The sequence below is a fragment of the Pinus tabuliformis genome, chromosome 5_1 (assembly GCF_031772625.1).
Source record: "Pinus tabuliformis cultivar Carrire ecotype Pingquan chromosome 5_1, CPIR1, whole genome shotgun sequence".
Classification (NCBI taxonomy): Eukaryota; Viridiplantae; Streptophyta; class Pinopsida; order Pinales; family Pinaceae; genus Pinus; species Pinus tabuliformis.
This window is the reverse complement of record NC_142305.1, coordinates 49,455,429-49,476,159: the sequence shown is the minus strand read 5'-3', so window position 1 is coordinate 49,476,159 and position 20,731 is coordinate 49,455,429.

The following is a 20,731-nucleotide window of genomic DNA, read 5'->3' as shown; positions in this document are numbered from 1 at the left end:
GCCCTGCTCCCTGACCTCTGTGTGTGGGGTCACACTACGCGTTTCATGGGTTTCTTCGCCCCTCCACAAATTATTATTTTAACGCGTATTTCAAATATTCCATTTCCTTATATGTTTTTGGAAGTTTCTCGATTTATTTTCTGGTCTAATTTGTTTAAAATTTGGTAGGTATTTATTGGAATAACAAATTTATGTTGTGAATTCTCTATAATCTGAGTGTCATAAAGTTTCTTAAAATGTGAAATCTATATATAAAATCAAAAACAAATTTTAAACAATAAAGATTAAGATTTCAAAAAAAATAGTGTTACCATAAACTCCAAAATATATAATGTTTAGACAATGCATTTTATCTTTGATACCTTTTTGGCATATTTTTTTGGATTCGTTTGTCCAAAATTTATCAAGAAATTGTAAATTGTAAATTGTTAGGTTCAAAATTGGATAAGACGGCTAATTTAAGTGGTTGAATTAGTATAACATAATTTAAGGTTTTTCAAATTACTAAGGATTATTTTTATTATTGTTAATATGATCGGTTTCTTTGGTTATCAAGTAATTTTTGAGGTAATACCACTAAAAGTTGAATGTGTCTAATAGAATAATACAATTTTGCAGTATTATTTAATCATATGTTTAACTTGAAGTTGAGGTGATACTTTTAAAAGTTGAGTGTGTCTAATAGAATAACATAACTATTTATTATTAATTAATTATATGTTTACTATGTGAAGAAATGGTTTACAGACATTTATACAAAATCTTTTATCTTGTCATGGACCACACTGGTTGATTCGAAACGCGTCGGCCTAAATTTACAAATATGATTTCTTCCAAAATTAGTTTCAAATATTCCAACATTTATACATTTAAAAATGTAATTTAAGAAACATAAAATTGTTACTAAAATGATAAAATTAACATGTAAAACATTAAACCACACCTTGCTTTAATAGAGAGAGTTTCCATATAATTTTAAGGATTATATTTAAGTAATATATGTTTTGTAAAGTGATTACTAATGTAGGAATATTCACAACTAAATGAACTATCTTATATGTATTTGAATTTGTAGATTGGTGGGGAAGACTCTGAATAACTTTTAGTTTAAATTTCAAGACTAGGCATGCTACTTTGGCTTAGTTGTGCATTTTAAAGTTGTAACATGAATATTTATGACATGTGGAAAGTAGAGGAACTTTGTTTTCAAGCAATAGGACTTAGATATGGAGGCATACCATAATATGAAAATGGTTTATAGATAATTGATTGTAGAACTCTATCATCTCTGAGAACTTGTTTTGGTCTTTAAATTGGAATTTACAATGTCAAAGCATGATTTTGATGCCAATTTCATGCATTGGGAAGCAATACAGTCTAAGACATGTTTTTTTTTGTGGGTGGGATAAAATGTTAAGAAAAATACTGATAGGGGAGGGTGGTGGGGGAGGGGCGACGTGAATCATTAATTTTAACTCACTTTAACTTTTCATTTCTTATTCTGAATTTTGTATGCTATTGTTCTTCATGCAACTAACGTATGTACATGACTCTTGTGAAAGCAATCAACGTATACCCAGTTAACTTAATTTGACAAATCTTTCATTAGAGAAGCACTTTATCCAGTGCATTATTAATTCATTTATAATATACAGAATGCAGTAAAGAGCAGATAAATCACAACACATAAGCAACACACATAAACACCAAGATTTTTAGGTGGAAACCCAATGTGAGTGAAAACCACCATTGTCGTTGTCTATGTCTTTCTTTCTAATTATAAAATCTTCTTTACATTTAGTAATAGTGCAGACTCTTACTAGTACGCAGACACCCACCAATAGGAGGCTACAACCTCCACTCGTTCTCCAATGCCTACTGGAAGGGAGCTACAACCCCCTGAACTCGTTTACTGGCTCCTAGCGCAAGTGAGCTCCTACCCCCTTTCTAAAGGCTGCAACCCTCAACTCCTTGTGGACCACTTTTTAGAATGTTTCAGACTGGATCCACTTGTCAAATAATCATCAAACAACCTATAGGCCTCCTTTCATCAAATTTTCATACTGGACCCACACCAATAATAAATTCAAACCAAGATGATAAATTGAAATACTGAATTTGAATCTCTGAAGCACTATAAACCAACTAAATCTCTGAAGCACCAAACTACAAAATAAATAATCTTCAGAATATGTATGTGATTGTTCTTAAGAGAACTTGTGTATATACGTGCTTCCTCTGCATAAAACCTGTGTACATATCTCAAATCACTAACTACTGAAAATACTGTCAAAATGAGTTACTATGTTAGTCACTGAATCAATGAAGGGCATAATCCCAACAGATATTGTCTTACTTAAAAACCTGATCAATATACCAAGCCACAGTCCAGTTAACCCAATCAACATAGCTAGTTGCATATCATGATATCATTGACAGACAACGAAAACCATAACATATATCATCAACAACTATCATCAAGTAGCACTGCAAACTCTTACCATATATTATTCAGAATGTATACGCAACTTTAACTAAGAAGACCAACATATGTACGCACTTATAGTGTGGACCACCTACGTACAGATCTCAACATATTGAATACCACATCATAGAATATATATGTGATTACCCAAAGACATATCTGCGTATGTATGTGACGATTCAGAAGAAAAACAATGTATAGATCTTTAAATTACTAAAGCATACCTTCATTGCAGACACAACACATACTGTGAATACCCTATTGTCAAATCACAGATCACTTCATATTTTATTCAAACAGATTTTGCGTCATTAGTCACTTAAACATGGATATGTTAATAATTAGAACTCAAATGCACTTTCATATTTCTAAGATCTTAGCCTCCTCTATACTCCCTAGTGCACACTTGTTTCAAATCAGATTACACACAAATGAATCATTTTCTTGCACACACAACACCTTTACCTCCATCTCCTTATATATTTTTTGCCATAGCTAATACCTCAGGTAAGTACCTTGGTAATGTCGTAAGTATTCTTTGGTAGGACCAAATAAACGTTGCCACAACCATTACTATGGGCCATTACCATGGTAATGACCCCTAGTATCCAAAATCCTATGGTTCGTATTTTGTATGTGACTTTGACTCATAGGATCCGCGTATGTACGCAATCCTTATTCACAAAACCCTCAAATATATTTTTTTCAAACTTCACTTTTGTCCTCAATCTGTCACTAAACTACCATGTAGCATATGTACCAATCTGCACTAGTTCCACAGACATCATAATATCATTGTTGACATCAATCAAACCTGTATCAAGTAGGTTTCCATCAAGGACAACACATTAGCCATAATACCAACAATCCCCCCCTTTGTACTTGATGGCAACCATTTTGGTTTTTTGACACCACCTGCAAATACTCATGTAAACATGAAGTCTTCTCTCCAAACACAAAGTTTCTCTCCCCCTTTGACATCAAGGGAAAAGGGCTAAACCAAGTTGAATGAAGTATATCCCTTGTAGTGCTGATGGATGTATGTCTTATCTACTGATATGAACTGTGAAATTTTCATACTGACCATGCTCCCCATGAGTGTATGATGAACCTTCTAAAGATATTCAATAGAGTATAAGACTTTATGACTCAACTAAATATGACCTTTCCTATCACCTGTTAGGGCCTAAATCTACCTCAGGCTGAGAAAGGCAGGATCTAGGGTAACATCAAACCACGCTTAACCTGATAGCTAGCCCTACCAGGTTAGGAGAGGGCTCTCTCCTTGTCAATCTCAGGAAAATATAGCAAATGAGGCTTGAGATGACTAATATAAAGACTAATTTTAGGCTAGGTATATGCTCAGAGGATTTTGATGGAATTTAATGATGTTTTGCTGGCTCAAATGTGAAAGGCAGATTTGGGTCCAGGGAATGAGCTCAATCTTGCAGAGTTTTCTGTGGGGCGAGTTAGGCAAATGGTTTAGTACTTTGAAATAAGTGAGATGGAGAGTCTTAAGACTCGTGAGGAGTTGGAGAGGGCATGAGAGTCTCAGGAATCCTCTTCAAACAGTTGAAAACATGAAAAACTAAACAAACCCTAGGTAGAGCACTACAACATCAATGATTTCTACATTTATCCTTGATTCATTTAGTTCAGCTGAAAAGAGAGAGATGATGGCATACATAAACACATGTAAACTTGAACTACAAAAGGAAAAACAATACCAAATCAACTTGCCACAAGAATCCCACAAATTGCTGCAAACCCTAGTCTATTCCTTTGCCAAATTGCAGAGATGAATGTACAATAATGCTCAAAGCATTCACAAGAGTCCAACCTTTACAAATGGCTGAAAAACTACTAGATATAGGCAACAAACAACTCATGCTAGGCTTTAGGGGTCAAATTCATGAGTTTAGGAGCTTTTTCAACAATATCTAAACTAGGAACTGAAAAGTAGGTAGTGGAACAGCTTGACTCTAAAACTTAGGAAACTGATTCATTCAATTTCAAACTACCTTTTCATGATGTATCTACCTCCATGAGTGAATTTTTAGCATATTTACATCAAATTCCATCAAGTTACATCAAATTACATCATGAGTTTGACCATGAGAGAGAGAAAAGTCAAACTGAGAAAAAACTAGGCGAAAAACAGAGTTTTTTGGCAAAAAAGTCAATTTTTCATCCTATGCACCATGCCATTGTCCCTGTGCGTAGCGCCTTTTTGCAGCTAATTTTGGAGGCCTTCCTATGCACCAAATTTTCCCAAAGTGGGCTTGTTGGAAATTTCTGTCTGTCTACTTTCCAAAACAAGTGGAATTTCTGAATTTGGTGTCCATTTTCCCCTCCAAAAGTGAGTTCTCCCAACACTACTTCTTGTGTGGCCAAAAAGGGGCAGAAAGGGCATTTTTGAGGTGTTTTTGACCCTTTTGGAAGCTGAAAACTTGACAAAATTTCTTGGCCATTTGTGGGAATTCATATTTTTGCATGAGGAAGCCAAAAATGCTGAGTTTTCCTCCAAAGGAGGTCCCTAGCAAAAGCGAGCGCTAGGTGGCGCAGTGCACCAAGCAAAAAAATCTGTGTTTTGCTCCAAAAATTCAAAATTGACAAAAAGTATCACAAATTTCTTGAAATTTGGGCTGAATGACCTGCATCAAGTGCTATGTTCGGCTAAGGAAGCCTCAGCCAAAATCTTGAGCTTGTCTTGCTCTTTCTTCCTCCTCAAAGATTTCCTTAACTTGGCCTTCAAAGTCCTTATTCTCGCTTTGCAAACTTTGTTTCTCACCAAATAATGATAGGCCCTGTGCCTCAACATCTTTTTATCTTTTTTGGCCTTCTACAACATCTTTTCCAAGTGCATGTTGCCCTCTCAAGCTAAGATTCATGATCAGCTTCAATTTCTTGCTCAAGTGGTGTCAACTTGACTTTCCTCCTCTTGGCTGCTTGCTGGTTTTCTCTTATGTTTTGCAGCTCCATGATAGTCTGTTGATCTTCCAATTGTTTGTTTCTTTGCTTATTTGTCCACCAATTGTCCCTTGTTCCACTGTTCACCCACATTTGGAATACCTGTTGCTTCAGCTATAGTTTTAGGTGTCAAAGTGAATGTAACACCTACCAAATTGACCTGACCATTGTGAAGATGGAGGACAAACAATCTAGCAAGCTCATGGTGGTATTTTGACTCTTTCCACCATCTCACAAAACTGGTAGCAAGATTTATGCTTGAAACATGCTACAGCAAGAGGGCAAGCCAATAGCTCAGTAAGTGTACTGGGCTCCTCCCGGATGTGTTTTCCTCCCCTGTGTGGTTTTCTAGGTGCCTGAATTTCTTGGGAGGAATCACTTACTGTTTCTTCATCCCTGTCATAAGGTGAATCTGTCTCCATGTGTGCCACTGTTTGATGTTCTATGATGAGTATGAAGAGATTTTATATGAACAATAGGTGTTTGCTATTAAATGAAAGGGATTTGATGATGGGGACTGTGGATGAGGGATTTTGTGATGACTGTAGGGTTTTTTGGGAGTGTGGCAGAGTTTGGGGAATCAGGATTAAGAATTAGAGATGCCAATTAGGGTTTGGGAGTAGCGAGATTAGGTATTAGGGTTTATAGTTTTGGGGATAGGGGGATAAGTGAGTGTAAATAAAAGAGGCAAGGGGAAATGAGATGAATGAAATGTAGTGAGGGGATGTGAAAATGGTAGAGGGGAATAAGACAACAAAAGATGGAAATTTTGCAAACCATAGGGCAGATTTTTTGCCATTGGGATTGTTAACTTACTTGTTGAATGAAGTTTATAGGATTTTTGAGCTTGATGAAGTCGTTTGGAGGAAATTCAGGCTAGGAGGCAGGTGCGCCATGCCACATTGGTGTGCCGCGCCCGTGCAATTCTTAGTTTGAAACCTGCGCTCTGTGCGCTGCGCCGACCAGGTGCGTCGCGCCAGGAACCTTCACAATTTTTTGCTGCAAATTTGCTCCTTCGGCCTCAAATACGACTTGGCTCTTATTTCTCTCTCTTTGGCACACAAATGAACTTCTTCAACATGAAAAAGACTTTATATACCCAGGACTTTAATTTTTCACTTAAAAATAACCCACTTTTCTAAAGTTTTCTTTTTTCACTTGTTCTTTAAAACTCTGTTTTGGCAGTTTGACTTGTTTTTTTTGCCTTTTGATGGACTAATGATTTGAATTTATGACTCTTTTGCAGGAACTGGAGTGCAGGAGCTTGGTAAGGTGACGAGGGCTACATCTTGGAATTATTACATATAGGAAAAATGAAATTACATGAAATTTTGTACATAAAACATAGAAAACTCTGTTTTTCCTCAAAATAGGGTTTTGAGGAAAAATCAATCATTGAGCATGTGATTATTGAAATTTTTGTTGCTAAGACTTTATTTGACCTCCTCATGTGCCTATTGACCATTATTGAGCTTTTACAAGACTTTATTGACAAAATCCTAGACTTAATGAGACCTAAAACCCTAAAAGTGACTTTTGCAAATGTAATGGCAGAACATGACTGTAAATGACCTGAATGTATGAAAATGAGCCAGCAGGTAAAGATCATGAGGAAAAATTGATAATATGCCACTACCATCAAATGATCCATGATCCTAATGGAATGCAGATGATCAGATGAGACACCTAACATGCAATGCAACAAGAGTATTTTGATCACTGATGGAGGGATGAAGATACCGACACTAACATCACCAATCACTTATGGGTACATCATACACCCAACATATTGGGTTTACATATTTGACCCAAATTTACATTAATTATCCAAAATAATGGGATTACATACACAACATGACTTGATCCCAATAGCCCATACATGATTGAAATTTTTAGTGATTTACAGTATGAGTCTTGAAACTTGTAACCAAAAACAGGGACCTCAACAATCAGGTAGTAAAATCATGATCAACAACCACCAAGCACCATATAGGAATCTACTATATAAACATCTAATAACAACAACATAGAAGGACAACAACATGCACATCATCATCATCAAGAAGTAATGTAAGGTATGACAAGTAACAACAATATCAAACACCATAGGCAACAACAATAACATATGGGCAAACAACATCATTAACATCATTAACATATTCAAACTAGCTTCAGTAGTAACATCCAAACCATTAATACATCAACTGTGATATGTACTCATCATAAAATTATCATGCAACCAAAAGAAACAAATGTCAAGTAATCATAATGCCAACAATGAGCTATTAGAAACATAGCATATGCTCCCCTTGAATCAATTGACTGCAGCAAACCAATGCTAGAACTAGAATACCAATAATGAAATGATGATGTCATATAGGAAACTCCCCCTGAATCTGTGCCACTCCTTTTTCCATTACTGAGAGGTACACACGACTGTATAACTAAAAAATAGTGTATATACATGATTGTCTTTCGATGATACCATCCATGTACAGAAAGTAAACTATAGAAGTTTACAGCCACAACTCCCCCTGAACAGGACATGCCCGTGAGAATAATTAGTAGAGTATAGAAGCATGAATCATTCTGAATTTCTACCTAAGATATTAAAAGGAATCATGTGGAAGAGGCTTGGTAGATATATTTGCAACTTGTTACTTTGAAGGAACATACTCCAATTTGACTTTTTATTCAAGTACTTTCTCTCTGAGAAAATGCTATTTCATGGGATTGTGCTTCATTTTGGAGTGCATGATAGGATTTTTAGAGATATGTATCCAACAATATGTTTTCATCAAGCACTGCCTCCATGTGATCCTTCCATGCGATGAAATTCGAGTTGCCTTCTAAGGCATACTCTAATCTCAACCTGTTGAAGGTTATTTTCCCAACTTTGAATAGATCCTGCTACACTGAAGTTGCAAATTCAAACCTCTTGGGAAAAAACTTTGAAATTCCTGCTCTGATACCATGTCGAAATTTGGTGATATAATTGCAACTAGTCAAGTGATTTTAATCTAAATCAAGAAAAACAATTCTACTCTACTAATCTACAAAATTCAATTCACAATTTAGAACAATAATCTCATACATGAAATAAGAAATAACACACATGCACAATATTTTATCTGGAGGAACCCAATTGGGAAAATCCCCTCAAGCCTCTTTGCATTAGTCAGATGAATAGAGATGTATTACAATTTCTAGCTCATTATGAGCTCAACAGTCAACCTGCAAGTGAATAACCTATCTCTCAACTTAATGAGAAGCTCTGACCCAAACTTAGTCAATTTATGCCTTTACTTGAGCCCTTATTTCCTTGTGCAAATCCTAGAGAATTAGCCCCTATTTTTTAGGAATTTTCCTCCAATTACGCAATTCCCAAGGTTTGATCATCTGACTGCATGCAACACTTGTACACTCAAACTAATTTACAATTGTTTGTTACACTGCCTTGGAATCTCCACCACAGCAGGGAACTCGACTTCTTTGCATGCACTAGTTATTTTAGTTTGATTGATCAGTTAATTGGATGATCACTGAGTTAGATTGTTCTCCCACTGTATAACTGAAATTCCACTAGTTCCTCCAACTGTTAGAACTAGTTTAATAGAGCTCAACTAAATATAACTGAACTAGATTACTAAAATTTAGCAATCACACATGCTTAACTGAATTCCAGGCCTTCTAACTCTTATTTACTGAACTAACTAAGTGACAAGAGCCATGTCACACAAATTAATTGCCTCTAAGTTGTCTGTTGATGTGGAAATTTGAATTTTCTCAATTTAACTAAGGCAAAGTCAAATTGAGACTTTCTTGTTGCACTTCTCAACACCTTGAAAGAGGCCATAGGTTCAAATCCAAATGGGGAGATAATACTCCACCTCTTTAGACTTTAATATTTTCTGATCTAATTTGTTTAGAAACAAGCAAGGATTTCTTGAAATTACAAGTTTAAGTTGTAAACTCTCCAAAATCTTAGTGCTACAAGAATTTTTCATGTTGATGAAACCATCTAATTTATCTAGAATCCAACAAAAATTTCTTGAAATCACAAATTTAAATTGTAAACTCTCCACAATCCCAATACCTAACAAAATATAACATGTTTAAACAACATCAAATTAAAATATACATCTATATAATACAAAATTGTTAAACATAAATAATATTAAAATTAATCTCACTTCTGATTTTACAACTGAATTATAATATTTTTCCATTATTTAAAATACAAGTTTCACTTCAATATTTTTTCCATATAAAAAAAACATCATTATCCACCTCTTTCTAACTTTATCATGCCAAGAGTATTTGATATGAGCGCTTTGATCGTCCATTTTCGATTTCCGACGAGTTTTATTTATATAAGTTTTATTTCACGTGTTTTAATAATTTTTGGAAAATAGATAATATGAATTATTTTTAAAATGGTTAATTTAATTTAATTTTTTTTATTAATTTTAATTAGATTTGAAATGAAAATAATGAAAAGAGAACACTTTGATGGTTGTTTATTTCATATTTGTGTTAAATTTTTTTTTTTTAAATTTTAATGTAAAATTAAAGTAATGTAATTGTATGTAGTTTATTTGAGTATTAAGAATGGTTTGTTTTTGTTTGTTTGATTGTTTTTTTTTAATATCTATATATTTTGAATTTTATTTCATATATTTTTTAAGTTTTTTTTTTTTTTTTTTTTTTTTTAATATAAATTAAATAATAAAAATTTATAAATTTGTATATCATTTAGTTTTGATTAAATAAATTGTATTTAATAATTAATCTACAATATTTATTTAATTTTAAGAAAATTTTTATACTTAATATAAAAGATTTTTTTGAATCACATTGGTTGGTTCGTAATGCCTCGACAAATGAAATATTTTGTGATTTACGCCGAAAAATCTCTTGTAAATATTATTCTTTTCAAATTTCATAAAACATTTTATATAAAAGTATTATAATTTTTTTTTCATTTTTAAAATTTTATAAAACTATTTTTTCTTTTTTCATTGTTTTATAAAAATATGGGAATAAAGTATCCTTGATTTCTTTGTTCAAAAAATTTTAATTATTTATATTAAATAATTCATCTAAAAAAAATTAAAATCTAAATTTTTAATAGCATTTATTTTATAGATATCAATAATATATATATATTTTTAACTATATTTTCAAAGAAGGAAAACTTTTTACAATTCTAATTTACCAATTTACTAACAATATAGTTAGTATGTTAACTTCTTGTGAGGTTACTTTTTAATATAAAACACATATCCAATTTGCAAATCATCAAATATAATGAATTAGGGGAGGGGAGACTAGAAGTGGTGCACTAATTTGCTCTCCCAAATTGTGCATGTGTCCACGTGGTGTATAACACTCTCTAGGTGGGTATAGGGTTGTCTTGTGATTGTTGTGAACCTCTAGGTGGGTAGAGGTTTGTCATGTGATTGTTGTGAACCTCAATGAGGAGTTAATGAGTTTGACATTTTTACTCAATTGTTCCAGTTTTCTCTCCCTCTCATTCATTTCTACATGGACCTTATGATTGTGTGCATTCTATTTAGTTAGGGGTGGAAAACCTTAATTTTTTAATGATGTTTCTTATTGTTATTTATACATGCATTTTTTGCATGTCATGTTTGCTATTTTTACTTGTTGTCAGAACATCTTACTCATTTCTATTGGTGGTTTTTGGTGAACAGATTGGGATGTAGCCTTCCATTTGTTGCATAATTTTCAGGGCGCCATGATGCAGATGGACTAATCTCCCATGCCAAGGTTCACCAACATCATGGCTCTGCACTTTCTCTACCTTACTGCTTAATGCAACACAATCTTCCACATACAACTTATATATGTTCTTCACCTAAATTCCGATCTGCTTCACATGTCCAGTGGCTATGTGTCTCAGGAATTCTTTCTCTTTGTTGAAGATCACATCATAACCACGGTCTTCCAAAACTGCTACAGAGATGAGATTCTTCTTTAGGCCTGGAACAAACATGACATCTTTGAGGCAAAGAGGAGATCCCGAATCCCTCTGAAAATTTATTGTACCAATCCTAGTAGCATTGTACCTTTCATCATCCCCAAGCTCAATATGCATATAGAGATCTTTCTCCTCCAAGTCACTGAAAAACTCTTTACACCCTGTCATGTGAAACCAGACACCAGAGTCCAAGTACCACACACTCCCCATCATAGTGCTGGCCATGCATGCGATAAGTGTGAAGTCTTGTTCAAACTGTGAAGCCAATGCCTCACGTGATAGTGCCTGAATTCATGACAATTGAAGCATTTTATTTTGGACAAGTATTTCTTCTTTCCCCCTTGGTTGGATTCTAGTTTGGTTTGAGATTTCTTCCCTTTGCCCTTCTTTCTCTTTCCAACCAATAAAAAATTGTCTTCATCCTCACCCTTGGATGAAGTTCTATCTCTGGTGTTCCACCTAATCTCTTCTTGTACCAAATCAGACCAAAAACGTTCCCAATTTGGTAATTATCCCTCCCATTCACCGAGTCCTGGTAGCTATGCCAGCTTTTGGGAAGGCCTAGAAGAGTTAGGCTCACCAGGTCATCTTCTGTAACATTCACACCAACCCCTCTAAGCTCATCATGAACTTGGGTAAATCTATTGAGATACTGCATAATAGTATCATTCTTTTTCATATTGATGTTTTGAAGTTTGGCTTTGCAGGCTAGTTTTCTATGATCAATGTTATTCTCGAATAGCTCTGTCAGTGTCTTCCACATTGTGAAAGGAGTTTCTTTCCCGTGGAGATTGGAGACAATGTGGTCTTGCACTCCCACCAAGATTATTCTCCTTCCCTTTGCTACATCGTTCTTCCATTGAGCTAGGTTCTAGGCATCAGTTAATCCTAGTTTTGCAATGTCTGTCTTGAAATATTCCAGCAATATGTTGTCATCAAACACCTCCTCCATGCGATCCTTATTTGCAATGAAATTTGAGTTGCCTTCCAAGGCATACTCTAATCTCAACCTGTTGAAGGTTATTTCCTAACTCTGAAGAGATCCTACTACACTGAAGTTGAAAATTCGAACCTCTTGAGAAACAACTTCGAAATTCCTGCTCTAATGTGAATCCTGCTCTAATACCATGTAGAAATTTGGTGATATAATTGCAACTGCTCAAGTGATTTTAATCTAAATCAAGAGACACGATTATATAACAAAAATCTGAGACATGCAATAAGAAATAACACACATGCACAATATTTTTTCTGGGGGAACCCAACTAGGAAAAACCCCTCAAGCCTCTTTGCATTAATTAGATGAATAAAGATGTATTACAATTGCTAGCTCAGTCTGAGCTCAACCTGTAAGTGAATAACCTATCTCTCTACTTAATGAGAAGCTCTGACCCAAACTTAGTCAATTTATGCCTTTGCTTGAGCCCTTATTTCCTTGCGCAAATCCTAGAGAATTAGCCCCTATTTTTTAGGAATTTTCCTCCAATTGATTGCGCAATTCCCAAGGTTTGATCATATAATTGCATGTAACACTCGTACACTCAAACTAATTTGCAATTGTTTGTTACACTGCCTTGGAATCTCCACCACATCTGGGAACTCGAATTCTTTGCATGCATTAGTTATTTTAGGTTTATTGATCAGTTAATTGGATGATCATTGAGTTAGATTGTTGTCCCACTATATAACTGAACTTCCACTAGTTCCTCCAACTGTTAGAACTAGTTTAATTGAGCTCAACTGAATATCACTGAACTGGATTACTAAAATTTAGCAATCACACATGCTTAACTGAATTCCAAACCCTCTAACTCTTATTTACTGAACTAACTAAGTGACAAGAGCCATGTCACACAAGTTAATTGCCTCCAAGTTCTCTGTTGATGTGGAAATTCGATTTTTTCAATTTGACTAAGACAAAGTCAAATTGAGACTTTCTTGCTGCACTTCTCAACACCTTGTAAGAGGCCATAGGTTCAAATCCAAATGGGGAGATTGTACTCCACCTCTTTAGACTTTAATATTTTCCAATCTAATTTGTCTAGAATCAGACAAGGATTTCTTGGAATTACAAGTTTAAGTTGTGAACTCTCCAAAATCTTAGTGCCACAAAGGTTTTTCATGATGATGAAACCATCTAATTTATCTAGAATCCAACAAAAATTTCTTTAAACCATAAATTTAAATTGTAAACTCTCCACAATCCAAATACCCAACAAAATATAACATGTTTAAACAACATCAAATTAATATATATATATATATAAAATACAAAATGGTTAAACATAAATAATATTAAAATTAGTCTCACTTCTGATTTTACACTGACTTCAATAATTTTTTCCATTTAGAAAAAACATCATTATCCACCTCTTTCTAACTTTAATAATTTTTGGGCGAAAAGAAGATCCAAATGTATCTTCGGTTATTGAGCAATCAGTGGGAAACTCTCACCATCGTGTAAAGTAATCTATTTATTAATTACACGTCATCCTGTAATCAGTTAGACAGACAGCCAGCTTTACCACACGTACTGCTGCCACGAAGGAAGGGACAACGATTGTCACACGACGTTCTAGACGCCTTCCACGTGGTAATGCCAGCCAGGCAGTAACGGCAGTGCGAAGATGGCATTGGTATCAAGTAATGGCGTTGTCCAATGAGCTCACAATTTCGTCTTGACGGTGAATTTCTAGTCGGAATTTGGTGAGATTTTTTTGATAAATTTGGTTAGTAGTGTTTAAATGATTTGTATGGCCTAAATAGATTTAGTACCAAAAATATTTAGAAGATTTAAAATCTTGAAACATAATAATTTAAATTTAAATTTAAAAAAAAATTAAAATTTTTATTTTACCATTATCAAAATTATTTTACAAAAATCTCAACCAAGTAATCATGGTCATACAACATGATGCATAATAATTATTAAATTGTTGAGTTTAGGTTTCTATGATCTATATCAAAATTATTAAGATAGTTTTTAGCAATAATCATATATAAATGTATTAGACAGGTGTGGTTCATCGTCAAAATAAGATGAAGAATCAGATCATAATCCCAAGTTATATAGAAAGATCCATCATTTAAATATGATTATTGCCAAAAACCATCTTAATAATTATTAAATTATACTAATATTAAATTTGAAAAGTTCATCTTTAGCACTAGGAAGAAGATAGATATGGAAAACTTTTGGTTGAGAAATGTTGGATTGGAATAAAAGGAACTATCATGCCTAAGAATATTTGGTATGAGCACTTTGATCGTCCATTTTCGATTTCCGACGAGTTTTTATTTTTATAAGTTTTATTTCACGTGTTTTAAATTTTTTGGAAAATAGATAATATGAGTTATTTTTAAATTGGTTATATTATTATTATTATTATTATTATTTTTTCAATTTTAATTAAATTTGAAATGAAAATTATGAAAAAAGAACATGTTGATTGTGGTTTATTTCATATTTTTGTTAATTAATTTTTATTATTATAAATTTTGGTATAAAATTAAAGTAATGTAATTGTATATAGTTTATTGGAGTATAGAAGCATAGTGTACTTTTTTGATATTTTGAATGTTTATTCCATATATTTTATAGTTAATTTTTTTCAAAATTTTATATATTTAAAAATATATATTAAATAATGAAAAATTATAATTTTGTCAAAAAAATGTTTATTTATTTTTGATAAAAAATTAAAATATCAAATAATCAAATTATAATATTATATATGTATGGATTTTTTAATTTTTAAATATATATATTTTTAATTTCATAAAACATTTTATATAAAAGTATTAATTTTTTTTTTTTAATTTTATAAAACTATTTTTTCAATTTTTATTATTTTATAAAAATATGGGAATAACGTATCCTTGATCCCTTTGTTAAAAAAATTTCAAATATTTATATTAAATAATTCATTTAAAAAAAAGATCTAAATTTTTAATAACATTTGTTTTATAGATATCAATAATATATATATTTTTAACTATACTTTCAAAGAAGGAAAACCTTTTACAATTCTAATTTACCAACTTACTAATAATATAGTTAGTATGTTGACTTCTCATGAGGTTACTTTTTAATATAAAGCACATATCCAATTTGCAAATCATCAAAGATTATGGATTAGGGGAGGGGACACTACAAGTTGTGCACCTTAATCTGCTCTCCCAAATTGTGCATGTGTCCACTTGGTGTATAACAATGTCTAGGTGGCTATAGGGTTGTCTTGTGATTGTTGTGAACCTCTAGGTGGGTAGAGGGTTGCCTTCTGATTGTTGTGAACCTCAATGAGGAGTTATTGAGTTTGACAGTTTCACTCAATTGTTCCAGTTTTCTCTCCCTCTCATTCATTTCTACATGGACTTTAAGATTGTGTGCATTCTCTTTAGGTAGAGGTGGACAACCTTAATTTTTTAAGGATGTTTCTTATTGTTATTTATACAAGCATTTTTTGCTTATCGTGTTTGCTTTGCTATTTTTACTTGTGAGAGCATTTTACTCATTTCTATTGGTGGTTTTTGGTGAAGAGATTGGGATGTAGCCTTTCATCTCTACATTTTTTTTTGTTTTTTGTTTTTTGTTTTGTTTTTGTTTTTTTGTTTTGTTTTTGTTTTTGTTTTTGTTTTTTTGTTTTTGTTTTTGTTTTTTTTGTTTTGTTTTTGTTTTGTTTTGTTTTTTTCGGAGGAGGCAAAAAATGATGGATTTCTATTAAAGAAATATAATATCCATTACATTGTTCAGAAATTTCGTCTAGATTTCCATCTTGTGTTACAAAATATACCCAAGAGTATCAAACAAGAACAACTTGTAAAACAACAAAAACCAGTAAATAAAAACATCTACCTAAGTGGCCAAAGTTCAGTATATAGGTCAGTGATCTACTTAGAACAAAAACTATTCTCCAAAATATCTGATATCAAAAAAATATATGGCAGGCATGTCATTTAAGGTAATATTAGTGCGCCTCTCTATGTTATGTAATAAGAGATGTGCCTTCGTAAATTTAAGCAAAACCATTTCATATTGTCTAAATAGTTTAATTTATGCTTTCCTTTTAATTTTAGTAAAACATGAGCCCAAGTTTACATTCTATGGGGCCTATTTTGTTCCTATATTAATCACTTCATATTGTTTTGATAAACTTTGTGTTTTAACATTAATGGCAAATCTCTTAAAATTGTTGTGTAGATCAAACATTTTTTTCTATTGATCTGGATTTATGAAGGGAATGGGATGCGATACAAATTTGTAACCAAGATACAAAGATACAGTGAAACTTGACTTCTATTAATAAATGGAAAGTGTTGAAACTATATGAAGAATGAAAATAAACTAGCTCAAACGGTGGTAGTTTATCTCTGAGATGTGATGGCTAGAAGCCTTCTTTCGATTGTCTTATGATGAGGACCAAATGATTTTTTATCATAAAGAAGCAATTAGAAAACCATAAACATCCAAAAACATAACCCTAAGAGATGAAGCACCAAAAAATTTATGGGCCCTAATAGGGTAAGTTGGAATGTCAAATTCCTGGGGTCGTAACTTTGACATAAGATCACCATTTGGGGCACTTGGTAGCTCGGTCTAACTGAGAAGTACATTTTCCAACTGCACTTGGTATACAATAACTATCGAATGCCTATTTCACCAAAAAATGTTGTTTAGGGCCTCAAAATGGCTTCAAAAGTTCATGACCAAAATACATATAAAAAAAGTACCAAAATAGAAATTGTGTTGTGAGCTAGTAGAATAAATTGGTGGCCACTGATATCCATTGGGATCAGTTCTCCCCCTTCAAGAAGCAACAATATCCATTGCGTTGAGTGCCTCCGTTAGATGGGGAAACTTCTACTAAACTTGGCCCCTCGTGAGCCACTTTCCTTGGTACAACAACTAACCTGCTTTAACAACCCAATACAACTGGACCCTCTGCTCATGAGTGCTCTTAAAATGTGTGTCGGCGATCTGATCAATTGTTGTATGTTCAATGCAATCTAGGTTGAGCTTCATTAGTGTCAGCTTCTCTGTAATTTATGATGTGTCCAACAATGGTGGATAGTATGGTTGTGGGAGGTGCACATTGAAAATTGGGTGCAAGCCAAGAAAGCAGGGGGGCGAGATACTTAGCTCAAAATAATTGTGACCCACATCCTTGGTGATGGTATAAGGTCCATAATGAAGTGGTCGAAACTTTTGATTTCCCCCTGCAAGGTATTCCTTCTACAAATGCAACCAAATCGCGTCTCCCACTTGAAACTTATGTGGCACTCTACGCTAATCATGGTATCATTTGTACTTAGTATTGAATTTCTACAAGACATGATGGGAATGTTGGTGGATGTGTTTAATTCGTTCAACAAACTTAATAGCTTTAACGAATCCGTATTGAACATGTGTATATTCTACTTGTGTAGTTGCAAGGGTTAATGCAGCACAAATGGGACCCAATGGTTGACATCCCAGGTCCACCTGAAAGGGGTTGTCACAAGTTGAGCTATGGAGAGTTTTTTTGTAGTTGTGTTGAAAACAAGGTAGATTCTCATCCCATGTGTGTGTATTCTTAAAGCTTTACATTCGCAAAATGTGCACGATCATCCTGTTGACAACCTTTGTCTAACCATCAATCTAGGGGTGACGGTTGCTAATTTCGTGAGCTTGGCATCCAATGATGACCAGAGGCTCAACCAAAATGTGCTTAAGAACATATTATCCCAATATAATATGATGTTCCGTGGGATCCAAAAATGTATCCATGCTCGTTCGAAGAAGAGCTTGACAGTGGATTATGTTTTGCTACTCTTCTTGTAGGCAGTTAAAATTATCATCTTAGAAAATATATCAATGACGAAAAGCACATAATCATTGCCATGCTTGGTATAAGGAAGGCTAGACATATGGTGAATTGAGATGGATTTTCAACACTGGTTAGGAGTAAGCAAAGAAGTGTATATGCCTTGCTTCTTAATGGTAGGTTTAGAAATGGTGTAGGATTGGCATGATCTAATATACTTACAAACATTATTTCGAAGTTATGACCAATAAAAATACTTTTGCAATACTGCCATCGTCTTCTCCACACCAAAGTTCCCTGCCACCTCACTGTAATGTGCCTCCTAGATCAACTTGGGACATTGACTTGAAGGAACACAAAGATGGCTCAGGTAGCGCAACCATGCACCCAAGTGGTGGAAGTATGGAACTTGCTTGCCTTCCATCAACATTTGGTATGTGGTAGTGAATAAATAAAACATTAAATAATTATAATAAGTAATGTTTGATTGATTCTTTGTTATTTTTGTTTGTTGTGATTTTTTCATATAGAGAAAATATGTGTATTTTACAATATATGTTATAAATGTGTTTTCATTGATGGAAAAGGTGATTAGGATGAAGGTTGCAGTAGAGAAGAATGCAAGAAGAATGAATATCAACTCAAAGAATGGTAAAGGAAAATTTGGTGATGATGTAGAGACTTCAAAGCCATTTCTAGATTGTAATATCTCTTCCATCATAGTTGGGACCCACTTAGATGGATAGAGCTCTAAAAGAGATTTCCAATGGTATGTGGAAGATCAAAAATGTCCTCCTAGATTGAAAGGTAGATGTAGTCAAAGTTGAGGACCTCAAAGTCAAAGATTGTAGAGCTATTATTAGTTAGAAGACCTTTGGAGCATGTTAAGTTTGGCGCATTTGTCAAATGTGACATAGCTTTAGCGGAGCAGCCAAATCCGCGGAGCAGGTAGATGTGGCTTAATAGTAAAGTAGCAGGGAGCATTTTGATTGGCCGCCAGTGGATCCCGTTAACATACAACCCTGCCGGATACTTCCCATAAGAAACAAAGAACTGTGCATGGTTGTTAAATTCGGGGAGCCAGGATTCAAGAAGCTAAGAAGTTGCAAACCAAAATGTACTTCAAAAAACAAACAAATAAGTGCAAACATGTGTTAAATTCGTGAATCTAGGAAGACACAAATCAGAAGATACTTCCCCATAAGAAATAGAGAAGTGTGCATTGGTGTTAAGTAGGGGAGCTAGGAAGTTGGGAAGTTGGGAAGTCGAGCAAGTCACAAACACAAAGGTCTTTCCCTAGAAGAAACAAGAAGTGCATGCAAATGTTAAATCTAGGGAGCCAGGAAGCCGAGAAGCTAGGAAGTCAGGACAATCTCATAGCAAGAAAGAAAACCTAGAAAAAAAACCTTGGAGGAAAAACAAAGGCGAAAAAAAGAAACAGTCGAGGTAATGGGCCCAGGAAACAGGAAAAGTGCAGACATGTTACAATCTATCAAGTGATGGAAGGAACGCAAAACACAATTTTGTGGTGATTTTATGTGTTTTTGAAACCAAGAGTGTGGACAAGTTTGCAACGCAAAATAAGCCCTCTAGACTATATCACAAAAAGAGTCTGCGGTGGATGAGTTGGAAGCTTAAGATTTTTTCCATGGAGTGATTTTTCATTTAGAGCAAAGACAAATTATTTGGTAGCATTTTATAAATCCTTCGAGCTTTGGCATGGATGAGTCGACAACTTGAATTTTGCAGTTATACCAAATATAACAATGAAATGCTAAAGTTTAAAAACACGGGAAAGAATGAGTTGGAAACTTTGATGACAACATGGATATGTTTGGAGCCAAATTTGGCCAAAACGCTAAATTTGGAGATTCACCAAATTTAGAAGAACCTCAGCTAAATCCTAATAAAAATTCTATAATAGTAAATTTGAACAGCTAAGTTAAGTTTTTTTCTAGTAGAAACAGGTAAGGAGAGTTTGATAACTTGAAGAGTAGATTCAAAAGACTCATTTAAACAATACAAAGACAAAAATACAAGATCCATGCAAAGATCAAAGTGCAAGATAAAAAAATTCCAATATAAAAATATCAATCCAAATTTCTTTATAAGCATAGCCGAATTTGCAAAGTAATGGAGAAAAGGTGTGTGTGCAAGAGTGGAAATGTGGTGAGCATGGTGAATTGTTCATTAATATGAGATTGTTGAAGGTGTTTGCCATGGTGGTTTTGATGAGTGTTTGGGAGACAACTTGATTTTTTTTGTAAAAGGGAATGGATTCATGGTTTGAGTTTGAAAATTGAACGAAAGATGAATCATAGAGGTAATGCAAGTTGTAGCTTGCAAATCAGGGGTTATAGGTCCTTTCAATTGTAGTTGATAAATTTGGGATTAGTTGCTTCCTACTAGTGTTGAGCAGTAAAAAGGGTCTTTTTCACCTCTAATTACCCTACATTAATTATCGATCTA